Source organism: Gavialis gangeticus, unplaced genomic scaffold (genome assembly GCF_001723915.1).
Source record: "Gavialis gangeticus isolate Ggan-Ray unplaced genomic scaffold, GavGan_comp1, whole genome shotgun sequence".
Classification (NCBI taxonomy): domain Eukaryota; kingdom Metazoa; phylum Chordata; order Crocodylia; family Gavialidae; genus Gavialis; species Gavialis gangeticus.
The window spans coordinates 8,237,867-8,247,190 of NW_017729013.1; positions in this window are offsets into that span (position 1 = coordinate 8,237,867).

Here is a 9,324-nt window from a genome sequence, read left to right on the forward strand (position 1 = left end):
ACCACGGCTCCCCTACCCACCCCAGTTCCCAGAGCTTTAAATAAAAGCCCAGCCTCACTGGGTGCTGCCGGGTGGGGGGCGATCCCTTCTGCCCCATGCTGCATGGGGGGCTCTTCCATGAACCCCCCAACCCCCTCCTCGCTCCCCCAGGCCCCCCAGAGGTGCCCTGCCTGGGCCAGCTCTGGTTCTTTATGAAAAAAAAAACTCAGAAATGCCCCAGGACTAACTGCTCCTGCAGCGGCCTTGGGGCTTCAGGAGGCTTGTGGAATAGCCCCCCACATGCTGGGGGACAGCAGGGATTGCCCCCAGATGGCAAAAATGGTGAGTCCGAAATTTTGCTCATTTTTTTTTTCTTAAAGAGCCAGAGCCATGGCAGGCAGGGCAGCCATGGGGGGATTGGGGGAGCAGGGGAGGGTCAGGGGGCTCGTGCAGAGCCCTCCATGCAGCAAGGGGCAGTGGGGCTTCCCCCACCCCACCCCAGCCCAGCAGCAGCCAGTGAGCCAGGGCTTTTTTTTCCAAAGTCCCAGGAACTGGGGCGGACCAGGCAGTCATGGATGGGGCTGGGAGAGTGAGCGAGGGATGGTGATTCGGAGATTCGGCAGGAGTCAAATCTCCAAATCAGATTCGGCCAAATCGAATTGGGGCAGTGATTCGAATCACCAAATCAAATCACTGTCCCCCAAATCAGCCAAATCCAAATCCAAAGCGAATACTAGCTGCTTCACACAGGCCTAGTAAATCCCCCTAGTAAGAGGCAGCCCTTTACCTCAAAGAGTATGTCTTCACTGCACGATTAACAAGTTTAATGTAATTGCCATGTTACACCTACCATCTGCACCCCCAAATCCTTCATGTGATGTGGTTGCACTTTTGACTTGATTTAGCTGGCCTGACAGGAGCATAGGGTAAAGTTCAAGTTAACACAACTTGTCAGTTGTTAACACAACCACTCTGTAGGGTGAGCGCAGGCCTGCACCATTCAGCTGTGACTAGCTGTCAGATTCCTTCCCTACTGTCTGACTCAAGAGGACGGACAAGTTCTCCCGCAAATCTCTGGGAAAGAATTCATCGAGCAGCTTGGCTGACAGCAGGCTTATGGACTACAGCAGTCAGGGCCAGATTTACCCTTTAGTGGGCCCTAGGCAAACAAACTCCTGGGCCCCTACTTAATGCTGTTTATTTACATTACTTTTCTCATTCAATAATTATAAAATGTAAAATAAGCACAACTGGGCCCTTTCCTCACTCAGAGCCCTAGGCATCTACCTAGTTTGCCTATGCACTAATCCAGCCCTGACAGCAGTGGCAGCCAGTCTTTTCGGCAGGTACACCACAAGTTCAGCCCTGTGCCGTCCCCAGGTACCACTCTGATTCCCTGCCTGATCTGCTGTTCTTTTTTCTGCTCCTTGCACTGTACTTCCTCCCTGATCTGTTGCTCTGCTATCTGTTCCCTGTCCTATACATGCTCCCTGCTCCCTCTCCAATCTGTCACATGCCGCATAAAGGCTGCCAATGTCACTTGTGGCACACATGCCACAGGCTGGCCACCCATGCACTAAGTGATACAGAGCTATAACAGAGCAGCAACCCCACATCAGGGCAGTGCTGGCAGCTATATTTGTGGTCCCTCACCCTCTTAAGCAGGGGCAAGCAATTATTTTGGATGGAAGGCTGCTTAACAAGTTTTGGTGAGCTGTCAAGGGCCTCATGGCTAGCCTCCCTCCCCACCCCCTTGTCACTACCTTGGGACCAGAAGTCCTACCCCCTAACCCCCTAAGCCTGGGTGGGGAAGGCAGCTGCATCCGGTGCCTGGGGCTTCCCTCCCATGCCCAGCGAGTGCAGGGGTTGCACGTGCATGGTGGGGAGTGCTGGCGATACAGACGGCCCAGTGAAGGCTGCAGTCCTTGCTGAGATGTCCAGCGCTGGCCAGACCCCACCCTGCCGGGCACCAGCTCCCTAAGCACTCCACCTGCTGCTGCTGCTGCTACCACCTGCCAGGGCTGCACACCATGGGAGGAGTGTGGGGGCTACCCACACACTGCCCACCCACACACTGCCCACACTGCCACCGCCCCACTGAGCACAAGCTCTGCACTACTGCCAGTCCCAGCCCTACGCTGCACACTCCTGCCCAGCTGCAGCTCCACCACTGCCATTTCCCTACCTGCTGCCCAGAGCCAGCAGGAGACTGAGGAAGCAGGGCAGGTCCTCAGAAGCTGCAGCAGCGGCAGCAACAGCCCTGCCCAGAAACTGTGTGCTGGTTGGGCAGGGCCCTTCTGCCCACGAGGGTGGGAATGAGACACAATAGACTATGTTGGGAAGCGTGTACATGTGGGCCAGATGAAAGTGCTTTGCAGCCTGGATGCAGCCTGCAGACCATATTTTTCCTGCCTCTCCTCTAAAGGCAGTTCAAGCTCTGTTCTATAACATGGGTGCCCACCCTTGTCTTAGGCTGATTGAGAGGAATAACTGAGGTGAATGTACAGGGAAGAGTTACCCAATCAGTTTACAATCTAAATTAACAAAAATGACAAAGAAAGGAGGGAAAACAGAGAAAGTGACTTGTCAAGGGTCACAGACCAAGGAGTGAACATTATCTTAGTACAGCAGCTCATGCAATAGGGCCCTGATCTCAACTGGGGCCAGTGGATACTCCCATAATACAAATAAATAATAATAAAATCATAGAATCATGGAAAAGTAGGGTTGGAAAGGACCTCAGGAAGTCACTTAGTCCAACCCCCTGCTCAAAGCAGGACCATCCCCAATTAGATTATCCCAGCCAAGGCTTTGTCTAACTACGTCTTTAAAACCTCCAAGGATGGAGAGTCCACAACCTCTCTGGGTAACCTGTCCCAGTGTTTTACTATCCTCCTAGTGAGAAAATTCTAATATCTAACTTAAACTTCCCTCGCTTCAATTTGAGACCATTGCTCCTTGTTCTGTCTTCTGCCACCATTGAGAACAGTCCAGCTCCATCCTCTTTTGAACCCCCCCTTCAGGTAGTTGAAGGCTGCTATCAAGTCGCCTCTCGAACTTCTCTTCTCCAGACTAAATAAGTCCAGTTCCCTCAGTCTTTCCTCATAAGTCATGTGCCCCAGCCCCCGAACCATTTTCACTGGCCTTTGCTGGACTCCCTCCAATTTGTCTGCATCCTTTTTGTAGCAGGGGACCCAAAACTGAACACAGTACTCCAGATGCAGCCTCACCACTGCTGAATAGAGGGGAAGAATCACATCACTTGACCTGCTGGCAACGCTCCTACTGATGCAGCCCATTATGCCATTAGCCTTCTTGGCAACAAGGGCACGCTGCGGGCTTATAGTCAGTTTATTGTCTACTGTAACCCCCAGGTCCTTTTCTGCAGAGCTGCTGCCCAGTCAGTCAGCCCCGAGCCTGTATTGGTGCATGGGATTGTTTCATCCTAAGTGCAGGACTTGGCACTAGTCCTTGTTAAACCTCCTGAGATTCCTTTTGGCCCAATCTTCCAATTTGTCTAAGTCTCTCTGAATCCTAGTCCTACCCCCCAGTGTATCTACTACTCCCCACAGCTTGGTGTCATCTCCAGATTTGCTGAGGGTGCACTCTATGCCATCTTCCAGGTCATTGATGAAGATATTGAACAAAACTGGCCCCATGACCCACTTGATACTGACTGCCAACTAAATATCGAGCCATTGATTACAACCCCCTGAGCCTGATGTTCCAGCCAGTTTTCTATCCACCTCACAGTCCATTCATCCAGCCTCTACTTCCTGAGCTTGGCTGCAAGAATATTGCGGGGACTGGATCAAAAGCCTTACCAGCATCAAGGAACCCCACATGCACTGGTCTCCCCATATCCACAGAGCCATTCAGCTCATCATAGAAGGCAATCAGGTTGGTCAAGTATGACTTGCCCTTGGTTAATCCATGCTGACTGTTCCTAATCACCTTCTTCTCCTCCAAGTGCTTAGAAATCGATTCCTTGAGGATCGCTCCATAAGCCATATATGTGTAGTACATGTCATATACATAATAACATGTCATCTGATGCCATTTATGGAATATTTGAGGAATGTTTGTGCCAGGAAACTCTTTCACTATACATGTGCATGGAAAGGAAACACAAAAGCAACACAAACACGGGAAGATTGAATCCGTTTAACAATTGAAAAAAAGTTCCCTTCTCAGCTCTGACAAAGCCTGACTCATATACAAAAGGGCCCCACGTTTTGATCTATAATACAACATACAAGTCGATTCCCACAGCTCTTCTCAGTCCCCAGTTTTGGAAGCCCAGCTTACTGTTCAAAAACCATAGCTGTTCATTACTTTTAATAGGTATCAAGATTGTCTACCAGGCATCAGCAGATTCATTATTGTTCGAGGCTGAGAACTACAACTCTTCTGTGTCACACACTGCAAGAATGCAGCAGCAATACATGCACACTAAATCGCTCACTTAGGAGTGAGACTGGTGCAGGCACAGGAAGGCAGGCAGAGCGTGGAGAGGGAATGGGAAATAGAATTAACTTGAACTTGAAAACAATGCTTCCCTCTTTCTAGCCTTTTTTAAGCTGAGTGACAGTTTCTGGGGTGTCCCTGAGGCTTTGTAAAGGATGGAGGTTTGGTGTCATGTGTCTTTATTGTCCTTCCAGTGGCATATTGAAGGGTTGTCTGCAGCAGACTATCCAGCAGGGACAGTTCATCTTGTGTCCGTTTGATTTCTTGCTGAGTCTTTTCACCTGTGGTGAGAGTGGAGCTGGATGCAGTAGCTGCAAGCTGACATTAACCAGGCAATGGTAGGATTGAGGTGTTAGCTTGGTTTCACCAGAGAACAAGCATAAACCAAAGAGTTGGAAACCAGCTGCCTAAAATCCCTTCCTCTCTCAGGGCAGAAACTGTAATTTGTTTAACTCTTGTGATGATGGCACTAGTCACCACAGATGCTTGTAGTCTAAGTAAAAAATAAACAAAATTTTAAAAAAAGAAGATATGACAGAGCAAAACCAAAGACCCAGGCCCAGTTTTACCCCTTCTGAAGTTCACCCTTCCCCTTTCCTTATTTGTGCCATGACTTTCACGTGTTCTTTAACTGCAGTGCAGCAGCTTCACAGCCCACACTACACGCATACTGGGCAAAGAATTGCACGATGAAAGCAGAGAGCATAGATCCCAGAGCAAACAAAGGGAACCCAGCAGGGCTAAAGAAGTCTTGTCTGTCTTTTGTCTTACTTTTCTTTAGCTCCACTCTGAATTTAGTGCTTTGCAACACTAAATTTAGCGCCTGAATTTAGTGGCTAGTGGGGCCTGAACAGAGGCACGGCTCAAGCCAGCACTGTGAACCCCCTTTTCACACACACAGCTCTGCTGCTACACCTCAACCCTAACCAGTGACACTCAGCTGAGGGACTGTCAGTCAGGGCTGTTGTGTTAATCTGGGTGGGAGTTTCGTGCTGTAGATGCATGGGACTCAGATGAAGTTTCCAAATCATTTTTACTCATGGATGACGTTCAGAATTGAAACTCATGTCTGAGCCAGGCTCTGATCTCTAAGGCCCCTGACAGATGTCAAAGTAAAGGCATGATGAGATCTATGCAGGATCCCAGCAACTGAGCTTCCTGTCATGCCATATGTGCATGGCAGGAGGTGTGATTGTGGGATCCTGCATAAGATCCCACCGTGCTATGCTGCCCATGCAGGGAAAACTGGATCCTGGGTTATCACTATACCAGCAAATAGCAAGCTTGGCTCCCAGGTGGGGGAGTACACCATGCACTCCTGTGGCTGGAAGCTCCAATCAGCTGACCCCAGGGCTGCCAGCAGCCAAATCGGGTGGTGTGCTCCCTGCCTTTCTGGGAGCCCTGGTAAGCCAAGGGGCCTCCCAGCCTCTGGAGCACAGACAGTGTGGCTCCCATGTGCTCCAGAGCCTGGGTACTGGCTACACATTCAATTAAAAGCAAGATAGGAACCAGTCACAAAGTTATCACGCATATTTTGTGTAATAACTGTATAGCTTATTCCTGGTTTTATCACACCATTAATTGATTGAATGTATGGCCTGGACACTACTTAAGATGTGATTAACCAGTTAATCATGTCTTTACTGTAACATTGGTCAGGGGCCTAATACTTCAGTGAAAATCTGGGTCAGCATCACAGTCCTGAATGGAGCCACTCCAGGGATAGGCCCTTATTTAGGAAAGCCTCCTATTTAAGACAGAATTTCAGCCTGTGCTTAAGTCTTATTTCAATCAGTGTTTTAAAACCAAGCACATATTTCCTTTCCTTTAAATAGATGTAAAGTAACTCAAATTGGCTGCTGACTCATTGGCTCTTAAACCAGTATGTGCTTACCACTGAGTTTACCAACTAGGCATCCCTCTATGATTAAACAATTAAAATGGGTTTTTCAAAATTGGGATTCCCCTCCTGACACCTTTACTCATTAGGATCAGTAAGCACAAGGCAGCACAGGCAGGAAGCTGCTCAGACTTAGGAGGGCTTTGGGGGTTGATATTTTTCTTTACCAGAATGGAGCAAAGTCCACTGGTTTGGGCTGAATCATGTGGTCTATGATCTAAGCCAAAGAAACGCAGAGATACTTGAAATGCAAATTAAAGATACAGTTGGGGGCAGGGGCAAGAACAAGAAAGACCTAAATAAATAACTTGGGTCAATCTGTGCAGCAGCTATCACACATGAGGACAGCCTTAATGAGAGAGGAACCTAAGGGGCTGGAGGGGAGGGGGCGCCCCTGCCTAAGGGCTGTTGTTCTAATGTACCTATGTTTATTTAAAAAGCTTTCCAATGAGGCAGGGAGGGAAGCTACTGTCTCCCTCTGATAAAAAAAGGATGATTGAAGATCTAACCGGGGGCAATCTGCTCTCTGTCTTTGTACTCACTCTTGCCCACAAGTTCCTCCATATTCAGGTAATGCAAGCTCGGGAGAAGGCAGTTATATCTGAGAACAGCGGTAGAGGAGAACCAGGACTCCTGGGGTGTTTTTCCTGATTCTGCCTTTGACATGTTATGTGGCCAAGTCACATGAAACTCTCCTTTTAATTCGCCCATTTCTTAGGTGGGGGGTAATAATACTTATTTGCCTCATGGGGCAGGGGAGGTAAGAGATCTAAGTAATATTCATAAACCATGTTGGCTGAAAACTGGGTTAGAAAAATTAAGAGATTTGATTGATAAAGTGGATGTGTACCTGGGACCAGATCTGCAGCTGATGTAGATTGGCCGGGCTCATTGGAGAAACCCGAAGTTATGCTAGTTAAAGATCTGACCTTATTATGTTGTGATACAGGGGACTGATATGTAACAAATAATATTGTGGTTTAGGGCTACATTGTTTGCAACAAACTCTTGGCTGGGGATTGATATTAAATGGTTTCAAGCTGGAAACTACTGTGCTGCATGTGAGCCAGCTTCTTTTTTAGAGGACAAAAGCTTCCACTTTGGTTGCCGTCATGAGCCGAGGCTGTACTCTGGGTCTTGTGGAGAAAGCTGGCTGTGGAACGTATCCCGGCAGGTTGCTATAGATGGAGGCGTTTTTGTTTTCAGTTCCGGGAGATTGTTCTGCCAGAAGTTCAGAGTCAGTTCCAGCGCTTGCTGACCCCTGCTGTCCTCATACACCTCACACTGGCCCTTATTTAAACAAAAGAAGAGAAAAAAGTCTTTTTCTCCTTCTCTCCCCCCTGCTCCTCTCTCCCCCTCCCTCTCAGAGGATGCCGTCTTTTCTGAACAATGACATTTTCTCACTGCTGCTCATATACCCTTCCACTCACCTGAAAATATTATTCCAGGTTCATCTTTGGTGTAAATCCAAACAAAGTCAAAGGGCTTGCTCCAGGAATCCACTGAGCCCTGTGCTTTAATCAAAACAGCTGTAAAAGAAGAGGCATTTGAATGCTGCTATCTAAGGATGCGTGAAACGTGGGCACGTGCACACTGCCCTTGACTCCTGCTGACATCGATGAGAGGCATGGTTGCTCAGAACCACGTTGTCTTGCAGGACTAGGTGCTTTTCACAACAAATGCAATTCTATTCCAAAAATTACCTTTTGCTTTCCATTCCATGCTACCCAGCAAATCCCAGTAATGAGCCCTTGTTTTGCGAATGAGAAGGATGTGGAATGATACAGCAGTATCAGAAAAGTTTGGTGCATGGCTAATCAGGAGGAAATACAGCTATAGCAGCTTGGGACTAGGACTCTGGACTCCTAGGGGCACTTGTACACGTGTCAGGGTTTTAGTCCATAGGGTTGCATTCTATGCCCCCTGAATTGAAAGTGTGAGTTTTTAATTGAAACGGTAGGTTTTATTTTTCTGTCCCTGTGTATATATTATTGTCCTGGCAGCTGCAGGCACCTGCTGAAGGCAAAAGCAGTAAGGGGCCTGATCCTTTTTTTTTTTCTTCCTACAGACGCTGCCTGTCTCTCCTGCAGCTGGGAGGGCATGAGGGGTGGGTAGCATTAATCTGTGCCATTAATCTGTCAACTTGCCCCCTGGCTGCAGGAGAAGTGGGCAGACTCTGCAGAGAAAAAGGTTCAGGCCCCTTGCCGCTTCTCCTTTAGCGGGCTCCTGTGGCTGGCAGAATGTCTGGGGCTGCCCAGGAATGGGCTGGCTTGCCCCTGGGGCAGTGGAGGGAGGCAGCAGGAAGGCGGCTGGTTGTACTGGTGGCCAGAGAAGGTGGTGGAGACTGTGCATGGGGCATGGGGCCACCCAGGCAAGCTTCTAGCTTCCCTGAGCTCTCCCGGGCTTCCAGTGCCCCGTCTACTGTCCCCGCCAGCTTTTCCAGCCACCAACACACCCAGCCACCCTCCTGCCACCTTCCTGCACCGACCCAGGGGCAAGCCAGCCTATTCCCAGGCAGCCCCAGACAACCTGCTGGTCACAGGAGCTTACTGAAGGCAGAAGTGGCGAGGGGCCTGATCCTTTTTTTCTGCAGAGCCTGTCCACCCCTCCCACAGCTGGGGGGTGAATTGACTAATAGCTGCAATGTTCCAATGGTGCAAACTCATTTAAAACCCCCAAAACTTGCATATGTGTAATGTGTGACGCAAAGAGAAATTTTCATCACGTGCATATCATGACATCATCACATGTGCAAGCGCCTCTTGTCCCAGCTATGTTACTAATTTACCAGGTGATGCAGCTTCATATAGGACATCTGCGCAAACAGCACTTTTTGAGGAGGAATCATGATGGTTATAGCATCACCTGAGAGTGTCAGTCACTGAGGACTCCACTGTGCTGGGTGCTGAACTAAAACAAAATGATGATTTTGTGCGGTCCTCTCTGCAGGATCACACAGGTGGCGGGATGGCATCACC